General features: G+C 39.5%; 1 protein-coding gene across 2 annotated transcripts in view; it reads right to left on the reverse strand.

Moving 5' to 3' along the window:
• gne (glucosamine (UDP-N-acetyl)-2-epimerase/N-acetylmannosamine kinase) overlaps window positions 1-7,167 on the reverse strand; it is a 29,729-nt gene extending 22,562 nt beyond the window's left edge. For both annotated transcript variants that reach the window (XM_039797049.1, XM_039797057.1), the window contains exon 1: window positions 7,018-7,167. The gene's annotated coding sequence lies outside the window, so the exon portion shown is untranslated. The remainder of the gene's footprint in view (window positions 1-7,017) is intronic.
• Window positions 7,168-13,199: the final 6,032 nt, after the last annotated feature.

The raw sequence follows: 13,199 nt of genomic DNA on the forward strand, positions 1-13,199 counted from the left end.
CCCATCCACTATATTTATTTAGAAATAGAATAAACCACTGCTGTTTTTGATTGTTTTTTTTTTCTAAATTACTTAGGCCTATTTATTGCGACAGAGACAAGCAGGCAAAGACAGCAGGCAAAGACAGCAGGCAAAGACAGCAGCCTGCCGCGAAAGGTTGAGACAGTTGAGACTCTGTATGTTATATCTTTTTATAAGCCTAATAAAGTACAGTTGCTCTTTTCAATCTTAAAAGATCCTTGACCATATACTTTTATGGGCTGAGTGTTTGGCTATCCCTTTCGTTTGTTTTATCATCCCAGTAACAACCAAAACAGATACACCTACACAGTCTCACTAATAGCACTAACAGACTGCACCATCTGCATGCATTCACCTCATTGGTCCGTCCCAAGTGAGCTGCGATCAGAGGTCAAAATATGACAAAGCCATAAAAACAATGCAGCTTACTGCAGTCTGCCACGTCTCTGATTCACTGTTCACTGACTCACCTTTACTTGTGTTGTTTGTTTATTTAAGAAGTTCAGGGACCTAGAGGCTTCCGCTTCCCTCAATTTACCAAAAGAGTTCTAGTAACTTTGCCATATTTTCATTTTAGGGAAATGCATTAAAAAAAGTGATAAAAATGTAAACTCAAAGACCTGCTGCCTAAGTTATCGATTAAAATTAAAATCGTCGGGCTTCGGTCCAAGTAGGGCAGACAGTGAGTGTCTGTCGACCTAGTTTTTGCGGTGTGTCAAGCACCGTCGCCATGCGTCGGCCTTCGCCTACCTTTTTTGGCCGATTCAACATGTTGAATTGGTGTCAGCTGAATAGCCAATACATCTGAATGGCTGTTCATCTTAAGCAAATTAGTACACAAGAAGAAAAAAGGTAGTGAGGAAAGCAAACAAACGAATGGGAGAGTGCACACAGAAGGCTCTTCTCATTTTTCCATCTCATCTTATCAATCAAATATGCTACACAGAGAGCTGTCAAAACTGGCCAAGAATGATGTTTGAATGTTAAAAAAAAAAAACACATTATGTCCATAATGGCAAACGTAAAGCGAGATACAGAACTACTTCTGTAGGTGTATTTATTTCAACATAAACATGTCTTTTATAATATCTACATACCTACACATTACAAAATAAAATGTCCTATACCGTATACAGTAAAGACTGTACACCTATCTCTCTTAGCACCATGGTTGGTGCTAGACTGACGACTGAGACCCCTAGCAAGCAATCTAGCTAACTAACCAGCCAGCCAGCAGAGCATTACATTAGTAAAATGTAACAACTTAATGTTTCATTCACACACTCTGTCTTGTCACACCATAGGAAAGCACATTGCTATCGCCAGATGAGTGACAACTTTGTTCAGCTCATTTTCTGTAACCAGTGTAGCATGAAGACACAAGTCCCGCCATAAGAAGCAGGTCGATTGGTTGGGGTTAGGCATTGACCTTGAGTGGTTAAGGTTAGGATAGCCGATTGGTCAGGGGATAGGACCTGAACAAATCGGGTTACGTTACCTAGTGTAAGCATGGACGGCCGTCGGTTGTAGTCTTTGCGGTGTATTCAAGTGCAATTTGCGGGCCAAGACAAAAGGGATGTGGGGCGCCGCCACAGTCGGCCTTAGTTGCCACTAGTTCTGCTTGGTGTGCTAGAGCCTTAAAACAGTCATAGATCCATCAGTGTTGAGTGTTGCCCTTAGGCCAAGATGTTTATATTCATTTTAAAAAGGGGGGGGGGGGAAATTAATCTAAGATGTCACCTATGAAAAATTGTGATAAGCATTTATCATCATTTTATAGACCAAATACTTAAGAAAATAATAGAGAAAATTAATAGAAAATGTAGAAAACCTTTAAATAAAATAAAGTGATTGTGAGCACACATACTGCATTCGTGTCTTTGACATGAGGATGCAATATTTGCACCATCACTACAAGCCAGCTGTAAATATACACGTGGACTGGTTTAACTGCTGTGTTGACACAGTGCGACATCCTGGTACACAAAGGACAGAGGTAATACCACATCAAACACTGATGTCACAATGCAGATTCACTCAAAGAGCAAACAGAGCCACAGACCATGAGCTATGCCCAGAACCTGCTTCCCCACAGGGTTACCATTAAGTCAAGATCATAAGCTCCCCAAATTCTGTTATAAGAAACAGCTTTCCTATAATTAGTCTTTAAACCCAAATTCCATGTTAACTAGCTAATTATGATTTACTGATTTGATGATTTTACCCTTAACTTGGAGTAGGCCTAGTTTTAGTTATACATATTTTTCCTTCATATAACATGTTCTTTCTCACCTTCAGGACTGATTTCTGTTTTACTAACTTTATAAAAGACATAGCTTTAAGATAACAAAAAAAAATATCTTTGTACAGTGTTACAGTTGAGGCCCTATAAATGACATTAAAATGAAGATATGTCTTATTCATGTTAAGATACTGCCACCTAATGTTCACCTAAAAGCAAAGCTTTTGGTAACTCCTGCGAGGAACCACCTGGATCTCTTGTCAACACTCATTGACTCAAATTACAAAAAACAGGCCTAACCGATCTTAGATAATGTTCTGCTGAATTAAAGAAGTATTTTACCGTTGGAAAGAGTGTCTTTGCATAAAAATAGTCTGTCTATGCAGTAGAATGGGGAAAAACTTTCGAAAGTGGTGCTGCAGGACCAGAGAAAACAGAAAAGAAGCTGTGATATTTCCTCAAAAAAGGTAGAAAACCTACAACTACCAGAATGCACTGTGCCCCACCGGACCAATAAATGCTCCTGCTGGTGGGTGATGTAATATGAGCTTGTCAAGCTCGTCCATTTTGACACAGAATGGCGGCCGGATTGGTAGCAAACAAACAATCTCGTATAACAGTTAAACGATAAGATGAAAATATTTTTCGGAAATTTTTTTTTATGAGAAATAGCAACACAGTAACATAATCATCATTTGTATTTGATCAGCACTGCGTAGTTTTACAGTTTCATTCGAGTTCGGTCTGAGATTGAGAAAGCGATAGAGGAGCTGCTCTCTCTCTCTGGATCAGATACTCTTTGTGACCCTGTGCAGAAGTACTAGGGCTGTCCCAAACGATTATTTTTTTAAACGATTAATCTAGCAATTATTTTTGCGATTAGTCGACTAATCTAACGATTAATTTTTCGATTAATCTAACGATTAATTTTTTGATTAGTGATTATTTTCCCATTGCTCAATTATTAACAATTTACACAAAACAAATTTCAATAAGGTTCAAATCTCTATTCATTAAAATTGTTTAACACTGCACTGTTCAAGTAAAATGTATTTGTAGTGCAACCTGAAGCCAGATGTAGGCTATCAATCCAACAACAAAATAAAGTCACTTTCAGGAGGAATACAAAAATAAAAACTTAAAGTAAACAGAGCAAGTGCAAAAAGAGTAGCCTGTATTTGCTTATTTTAACAGTAGGTAAAATAATGAATAAGCTCTTGTTAAACATCCAAGCTCTTCTTCCTTTAATTTAACTTTAATTATTTGTATCTAAAGGCTGGTTAAGCAGTGTAGGGAGGAGAAGTTGGACAGTTTTTTTTGTCTCGTTCCAGTGACTGGCACATCTGGGTGATGGCGTCGGTGATATGCGTTAGCATGTTAGATGTATTTCCACTCACATACCCAACAACTGCTGAACAACGCCGACACACAGTCCTCGTCTTATCCACCACTCTCTCGCCTGCAGCCTACTGGAACTGACCCGAAGAGGCGGGGATGGCGTGAGACGGCATGAGACGAGAGGACATGACATGGGAGGCTCCAGGCTGCAGCCATACAGTCTCGAAGTTTTCCCAAACTTGCGATCTTAAAGAGGGCTGTGGTGCTGCTATCTCTGACTAACTCACTGGACCGTCGACCTGACAAAAAACTGCATGTAGGCGGAGGAGTTCCGACAGCATCAGAGCTAAAGTGGGACTACAGATTAGGTGCCCCTAGAACACGTGTATTTAACATTAGTTCCGCATTACATTAATTAATTTGCACGCAAGTTTTATTTATTTATTTTATTTAGTGACGTGTCGAAGCAAATTAATTGTGTCGATGCATTTACGTAGACGATGACGTTGACGAATCGTCCCAGCCCTAAAGCCCGGGGCCGATTATCGGCCGTTGGGTAGTCTGGCGAGGTCAGTGACTCGAATCTGTTCGGTGTGTCCCGTGCCGTCGTCAGTCTGGGGGGCTGTCAGCGTTCATTTCGGCCGACCTGACATGTTCGGTCGGCGGCAGGGCAGTCGGGACTCACCCGGAAATGACGAGCGAGATGAGGTGACTAGAGTCTCTCAAAATCTGACGAAAATCTTTTAAACTGACCTTTGTTGATCTGAAATGAAGACAGATTCAGGAACTGCATGGCCTATTTCTCGTTTAAAATGTTTTCAGAAACACGTTTCAGTGAACTATTTTAGTACAATATGAGATTGTATTCTGAACGGCCGCCATGACAGTCTGGCTTTGAATTTCCGGAGAAAACAAACCCATGTGACGCGTGATAGAGATGTATTACGTCTCGTCTTTTTTGTGTGTTCTGTGGCACTTTTTGGACCTCGGGACGCAACTGATCATTTCCATTGGCTTTTCTGCCGAGGGTCGGCCGTCTGGTTGGTGTGTAACCACTTTAAAAGGTGTAGACACATTTAGCCAACGGCCGACCGTTGACAGAAACCCCGTCGATATGATCAGTCGCGTCCCCGAGGTCCAAAAAACTGCCACAGAACAGACCAAAAAGACGAGAGGAGACGAGATGTAATACATCTCTATAACAGCAGGCGGCGCTAATCTGTAATGTTGCCCAAGAAATGAAAACCGGCAGCTGATTGGACGAATGCGTCACATGGGTTTGTTTTCTCCAGAAATTCAAAGTAAGACTGTCATGGTGGCCGTTCAGAATACAATCTCATATTGTAGGCTACTAAAATAGTTCACTGAAACGTGTTTCTGACAACATTTAAGCGAGAAATAGGCCATGCAGTTCCTGAATCTGTCTTCATTTCAGATCAACAAAGGTCAGTTTAAAAATTTTGAGATTAGAATTAATCATCTCGCATCGTATCGAGTGAGTCCGACTGCCTGCCGACCGTACATATCGGGTAAACAAAATAACGCCGACACCCCCACGACTGACGACGTGAACTAGATTTGAGTCACTGACCTCGCCAGACTGTCTAACGGCCAATAATCCGCCTGGTGTTTCAGCATCCTAAGAAGTACAGTCTGTTACTACGGGTGGTGGAGAAAAGAAACAATTAATGTTAGAATCCTGATTGCTATCTTCTAAGATTCTGAATTCCCCCCCCTAAAAAAATAACCTAGATAGTGCCTAATATCAGACTGAATTGTCACGGTAAAGTAATGGACTAGTTCCAGGAGAGCTGGCTTGATAGCCACCGTCAGTGTATTAGTACTCATTTTTACTCTGTCTTGTCTCGGTCTCAGGATTTTCTATCACTAAACTGCCTGTGCATTCTTTGATTTATTTGCATATTTACATCAAGGTTAGCAGAACCACTCCCTCACTTGGGTGAGAGAGACAGAGATGTGACAGCAGAGTGGAGACCTCCTTTACATAATTGCAATCAGTTGATAAAACGTTTTCAAATATAAAAAAACTCCATAATCCTATTCCACACTTTACTCTGATTTCATGCCATAATTTGCTACAGTACTTGCATTAACGCACAGCGCACTAGAGTAGAGTTCATTATTACATGTCTATCCCTATATTTTAACTTGCACTATTTCATGTCTAGATTCTCATTTAGTTTTTTTTTTTTTTTTACTTGTGATTTTGTTTTATACAACTTTAATTAGCATTGTTGGAGGGACCCAAGATTCAGTGACAAGGACTGCTTCTGTGTTGTGCATCTGACAATTAATAACTTGAAACTAGATTCAGAATTAGAAATTAGCACCTCTATGTACTGAATCGGGAATCGTTTGAATCGTGGCCCCAAGAATCGGAATGTGAGATACCAAAAGTTTCCCAGCCCTAGCTAGTAGTAAACGGCCCGGCCTAGCAGAAACACTCCAAGTGAAGCCAAAAGGCGTCACTTATTTTTTCTGTGAGTAGGAAAATTTGGGCACCGGTAAGATGGAGGGAGTTTAACATTTACACATAATACCAACATTATTATGAGAGAAAGTTGGTTGAATATCGGCAAAGTATCCCTTTAACTGAAAATGATGTTGACAACGCAATATGTCCTTGTGAACAGTAAACAGTATAGGCTACCGTTAACATAGATGTTAGTATAACCATAAGCAGTAACGTTAATGCTAAAGATGAAACGGAGAACAATGGTACGATGTAACGTTAAGGTTACGTAACACAAAGACTACTGCATTATTTTGCAGTTGGGTAGCTTGCCAACTTAGCTATCTAGCTATATCAGAAGAAATTTATTTTTATGATGCTCGTGAGCTCCTTGTTATTCGGTCTCTGTAGCAAAAAGGCGTCTTTGTATCTTTTTTGTGCTGGCAGGAAAGTTTGTTTGTAAGCTAACGGTAAAGGTTCAATTTCAGCAGTTTATAACAAGCACCTGATTTAGTCGGGGGGGGGGGTTGTTTGTTTTTTAGCTGTTTTAACAAACATTAAGCTAACAAATCACGCAACATTTCCTCCAGTAACTTTACTTCTCGCTCGTCGCGGTGGACGTTTCGACGCTGCGATCTGACTTTAGCTCTAAAGTTATGCTAGGATGTGCTGCTAGCTCGTTGACAAGCTCCGGCAAGGATTAAAACCATTGCTCACCATCACCATATCAACATCAATGTCGTGTTATACTGCTGTTTGGGGACACGTTGCCCAAATCATCATCATCACTTTAGTGACTGAATGTTAAACGTTAGCAGTTAAGGTTAGCTGACGTTAGCTGGCGAACCCCACCTCACACTGAAGTTATCAATCCCTCTTTATCTATTTAGATTGTAACGTTATTAAGTTACAATGTTGCGGATTCACGCGTGAGGAAAATTACCTTGAATTATCCAGAGGCGCTGTCTTCATCTCATGCTGAAACAATCCGTGGTTATATTTACTGCTTTCCCTTCTACTTTGGGTTTCCAGCGGTTGCTAGCCAACGTGCATCTAGACAAATACCCCTCACTGTCACTCACTGCAGTGTGCAATTCGGGGCGGTGCCATAGACAGTGTGACTCCACCACGTCGAGCACCGCCTTTCCCATTGGACTTACTTAACGGCACCACCTGGTGGCGGAAGCCATGCAGCACATTCACAAACATCAAAACTGCAGTGGGCCTAGGCTACTAATGAACACTACAGAAACATCTTATACAGGTATATTTGGAATATAGTCATTGTCTGCCTATAAAGGAAATAAAGATGACATTGCAAATTCACCTGTTAGATGAATAAAATTAAAAACATATATATTATAGACAACCTTCTAAGTAGGCTAGCAATTAACGTCTCATTTTGAAGCATTTAAAAAAAAAACATACATAATTTAAACATAATTTAAAAAAGTGTGAGTTAATTTCAAATGCAAAAAGTTCGGCACTCGATGTGGGTGGAGTCACACGTTTGACTCCGCCCACGTTCTCTAAACCGGCTGTGGTTGAGATCAGTGACTGTAAAAAAAAAAAAATAGATCGATATGCTCCTATCGAGTTGTGCTATTTAGCGGTTCTGCACATGCGTGGGAGCAGTCTAATAAAACAAATAAAAATAAAGATGTAATTTAGGCTACTGGCGGAAATGCACTAAAACACATATGGTGGCAATTTTCGACAAGGCAGCATGTAAATCGTCAGACCACCTGATTAACCTGGGAAAAAAATGTTAATGAGAAATCGTTCCTCTCTCTCTCTTCTGCAGAGGAAAACCAAATGAAACTGAATGATGAATGAAACAAATCAATATGTTTACACATTTGTCTAGGACAGATTTTCAGATTCTGTTTTTTGGGTCTAAAATGTTGCATGTTCTCCATTTTATTTCTAAGTACGAAATTACTGAGGTGGTTTAACTTTTTATTTAATTTAATATAGAGTGAATCGTCTCAGCATGGTCTGACTGTATGAATTACGTGAGTTGGATGTATTGTGTCTAATAACAGCCCTGCCACCAGATTATAGTACACTGATTTGACATTTAAGAAAAAGTGTTTCACAGCAACACCAAGCAGTAACCACACAGCAGTGGTGGAAGTAGCAGTATTTTGTCTCAGCTGCAGCCCCCATAGCGGCTGCTGCTATTTTTTTAACTGTGCTGCATTGCAGGGCTATTTTCCCCACAACCATAGCTGCAGTTGCATAAGAACTGACGGCATCATGGTGATTTGGCAGAGCCCTCAGAGGGAGACGGGTGGAGAAGGCTTGGGTGGGATTTGCTTGAAAAAAAAAAAAAAAAAAAATGGTTAAGAAAGAATAAGACACATTTGTAGAAGGATAGATGGCTGAGGTGGTGAGTAAAGCAAAGGAATAAGTAAAGGAAGGAAGTAAGATGTCAAGAAAGAAAGAAAGAAAAAGGGGCAGCAGACAGCAGCATTGGAAGATTGATTGTTGAAGTTGAGCAGAGATGGGGTAAAGGGGGTGGCTTGGGGTATGAGTCACAGTGAAGGAGTGTGTGTGTGTGTGTGTGTGTGTGTGTGTGTGTGTGTGTGTGTGTGTGTGTGTGTGTGTGTGTGTGTGCGTGTGCGTGTGCGTGTGTGTGTGTGCGTGTGCGTGTGTGTGTGTGCGTGTGTGTATGTGACGCAGTAGGACGTGCACAGAGACTCAAACGCACTTACTTTATCCCTCCTCGTGCTTCCACTCAACTCTGAGATATCACAAAACACTGCTATACATTACTGTGTGTGTGTGTGTGTGTGTGTGTGTGTGTGTGTGTGTGTGTGTGTGTGTGTGTGTGTATATAGTTGGAGGCCTCTTTTACTCTGTATCACAGCTTTTAACATTAACATTGCACTGCAGGACTGGCTGCTGTCACTGCTGACTTGCTGTACTTGCACATGTAAAGATGCACATTCTGCATATTGTGCCAGTCAACAGCTTCCTTCTATTCATTCTCAGATGTGTTTTGATTTAATTCTGCAATGATTTCAGTGTGACATGATATGCTTTTATTATGTAACTGAATAACTTAGTGACACCCTTATTTAACCTCATAAAGATGTGTCCGCTATGTTTATATACTGTATGTGGGACACTATGTCATCATGAGAACACATATGAGTCAATTCTTAATAGAAACACCATACACCACAGGTCACCCTAAAGCTGATGATCTTATACGATTTTGTAACACTGTACAAATTGACTGTAAAATGATTGTGAATAGGACTAGGTTTATATAGGATGGTTCACTTACAATGCTTATCGCATATTGAACAATATCTGCAGTAAAATGATGTTAGAGAGAGGGTTAAAAAAGCGGGTTTTAAAATGTGTGAACTTCACAACTTGTGACTAAGTCATGTGGTTTTGTCCTTGTGCAGAAGTAGGATAATAGCTGCCATTCAGGTCATAATGCTATTGTAGTCCATGTCTTAAAGGTATTTTGGTGACTTTTTTGTTTTCTTGAATAAATGCAGGACCAATAAATAAGATATAACTTTTTTATCCCGAAGAAAAGTGTTGAATGTCAATTTAACCCTCTGAGGTTTATGGGCATTTTCTCCTATCTTTTTGAATTCTCATTTTAAAGGTATTTGCATACAACTTGATCCCTGTGTGTTTCATATCAAAATGTTGAGAACAAACTCAGCTTTCTGAATTGTGATGCCCAAAATTGTTCCAGAGCAATCTATAAAGAGATAATTTGGCCCTAAAGCAGAAATAATTCTCAAATCTCTTGTGAAAACATACCCTCAATTGCTTTGGTGCTTGAAATGAGTTTACAAAAGTCTTGGGTTCACAAAATAGCGTGATATATGAATAAAATAGTAAAAAAATGTCTAAAATGATTTTTTTGAGTAGGAGTGTTGTCAAACATCGCTTGGACTCGCCGGTGCGTCTTTTTTCCTCAGAGGGTTAATTATGCTGAAGTTCCTCTGACAATGGATTTGCTGCAGTTGTTTTTAAAATAGATTTATACACTCAAGTGACAGCAAAGCAAGGAGTGATAGTTGACAAGGTACTACAGTGTAATGAAACATGAAAGAAAAAATAATCAGCTTAGAGGTAATGTTGATCCTTATTTTTTAAGTCTCCAAAAGGACTTGAGTGAATTTCTTTTACTCTTCTTTATTGTTATAAAAGCTTAAAATTCAAATGTAGAACCAAACAGAAAAATGTACATCCAATACCTCATCTTACCATGCCCAAGTGATACCAAAGTAAAATATACTGCAACAGCACCCCTCCCTACTGTTCAAGTGATGCAGAATACCCACAAGGCATCTCTCTTTCTTCCTAATTTTCACTGATTTTCTCTCTCCCTCGCTTACATCCACACATGCAGACACAATGTTGCAGTTGGATAGAGAATCGCCCAGTTGTAGTTTTCTTTTTAACCGGCTAGGTTGGGGTGCAGAGAGCAGCTTAGTTATGTGTAAAATAACAGCACACAGGATTTTCCTGCCTGAACAAGTACACAGCAAATAAATGCAGCAGATAAACAACATCCCATCCAGACCAACGTCCAGACACAGATTATCAATTGTTACCGCTCAGTATTGCTTTATCTGCCCTACTTTAATGTACTAGCCTTTTCTCTTTGGTCACCATTTTTTAACACTGTTCCTGCTTCATTATTGATAAGGAGACAAAAACGACTATCATCACTTGACATTTTCAGGGGTTTGGTATTTGGAGGAGAGTAGGCGCTAGTATGAGGAAATTATTTTGTACAATCAGATTTTTAGTATTTGTCTAGCAGTCATTTTCCAAGAATAAATTCTATGAAAAATAAACAATACTGCAAATTTTGGGAAATATGGAAAAGAAGAAGAAGTAAAGGAAATGAAGAAGGAAAGTAGTGAAGGAATAATAATGCAGTGCGAGACAAAACAAAAACTATACTTACTTACAAGCCAATGTAAAGGACTAGAGCCATGACTCCATATAAATGTTTAGGCTTACACTGCAGTGTTTTCTGGTTATGTGTCAGACTGGGACCGTTATAACAGATATAACTGGGCTAAAACAAGCATTTGAAAACGGATTCCAACAGATTGTGTTTCACTTCTTTATTGTTCTTGTCACACAAATGGCATCTGTTATATATATATATATATATATATTTTTTTTTTTTTCCTCATTCAGAGCCATTTTTCAGTGCAGAGTGGAGATTGTAAACAGCTGCTGACACAATAATTACAGCAAATAACTGATGATCTATAATAACTCAGAATATAATATAGTCACTAAGGGAATTCCCTCCACCTCACATGACCAAACGATAGTAGTTCCATCATAACGTGCGCATTTCTGCTTTACCCGGATGCACTTCCCCACGTTGTCCACAGAGGGGCAGCGGTGTAACCAGAGTGCTGCTCTCATCGCCATCATCATGACTGCAATGCAAGCCAAGGTGTCTTTCAAGGGCACACATCATATCTGCAAAGTCACAACGCAGGGAGAAGCTGTATGGGCGTTTTCAGCTATAGAGCAAACAGAGCAATACCGAGGAATAGAAAAGGCTTTTTGCACTAGCTGTAGTTGCAAATATTTGAGGTTGAAACTGTCCGGCCAAAGGGTGTTTTGTTTTACTGTCTTTGCTGGACGATGTAATGGCTGCTGCTTGTTTTGTCATAAATATGGTTTTCTACCAGGGCAATGACAATAGTCTCACTGTGCTGTTTGTATTGTGAATAATGATGCATAGTTTTCTAAGGTAGAAAGTGTGTTGTGCTTGGAGAATTAGCAGGAGAGCCATCATAAACCCCCCCCCCCAAGTCTTACCTTTTTATAGCCATCAAATATGCATGGCCCCTCTGAGTGTACATAATATATTCCACTGCACTGGAAACCTCGGTATCAGCAGTTTGTTATTGTGAGTGTCTTTGTGTGTGTGGTTGTCTCCAGGACAAGACACAAAACATAATCAATAAACACTGATTCATAGTATTCTGGAAGAAGAGAGAGGAGAGAGAGAGCGAGCGAGAGAGTCTGTGGGTGGCATGTTCTGTATTTGTCAGCAATATAGTAGCATGTATTTTACATTACAGTCAAAAGCAAATTGTATCATAAAAAGTTATTTTCAGAATAATACATTGATATACCTCTAAACCATTATTGTAAGCAAAGAAAAGCACAGATCAAGACCATTGTTAGTTGATATCGTTGGCAGTGAGTGTTATGTTACGTATTATTCTGTATTTGTTGATTGCTACAAAACCAAATAGACAACGTTAGAGTGCTTCTTGTGACTAACTTAGCCCAAATTAGCAACAAAGCTCTAACAAATCAAAACTGTATTGATTGTATTACTGTGACATTAATTGAACCATTATCCAAACTCTCTCTCTTGAAATACCAAGGCCACATTTGTTGCACAAGAAGTCTAAAATGTTGCTTTATTTCTGTGAAGTATTGTCTCATTAGAAAAGTCATATTGAGGCTTACAGAGAGCCGTGTTTTATGCTATAATGCCTTGCTAAAATCCTTTCTTAGCTTCACCTTCCACCCTATTTGTCCACATTTAAATGTTTACGTTTTACTTTAGTAAGAGACAAAGCAGGAAGTACGCCCATATGAAATCTCCCATCAGGAAGTTTTGAGTGACGTCACTGGCACCACGTCCATTATGTGAGTAAACAGTGTTTTCAACATGGGAAGAACTCATAAATATGGTTTTCTACCAGGGCAATGACAATAGTCTCACTGTGCTGTTTGTATTGTGAATAATGATGCATAGTTTTCTAAGGTAGAAAGTGTGTTGTGCTTGGAGAATTAGCAGGAGAGCCATCATAAACCCCCCCCACCCCCCAAGCCTTACCTTTTTATAGCCATCAAATATGCATGGCCCCTCTGAGTGTACATAATATATTCCACTGCACTGGAAACCTCGGTATCAGCAGTTTGTTATTGTGAGTGTCTTTGTGTGTGTGGTTGTCTCCAGGACAAGACACAAAACATAATCAATAAACACTGATTCATAGTATTCTGGAAAAAAAAAAAAAAGAAAAAAAAAAAAAAAAAAAAATCTTGGGTGGCATGTTCTGTATTTGTCAGCAATATAGTAGCATGTATTTTACA

Source organism: Perca fluviatilis, chromosome 1 (genome assembly GCF_010015445.1).
Source record: "Perca fluviatilis chromosome 1, GENO_Pfluv_1.0, whole genome shotgun sequence".
Taxonomy (NCBI): domain Eukaryota; kingdom Metazoa; phylum Chordata; class Actinopteri; order Perciformes; family Percidae; genus Perca; species Perca fluviatilis.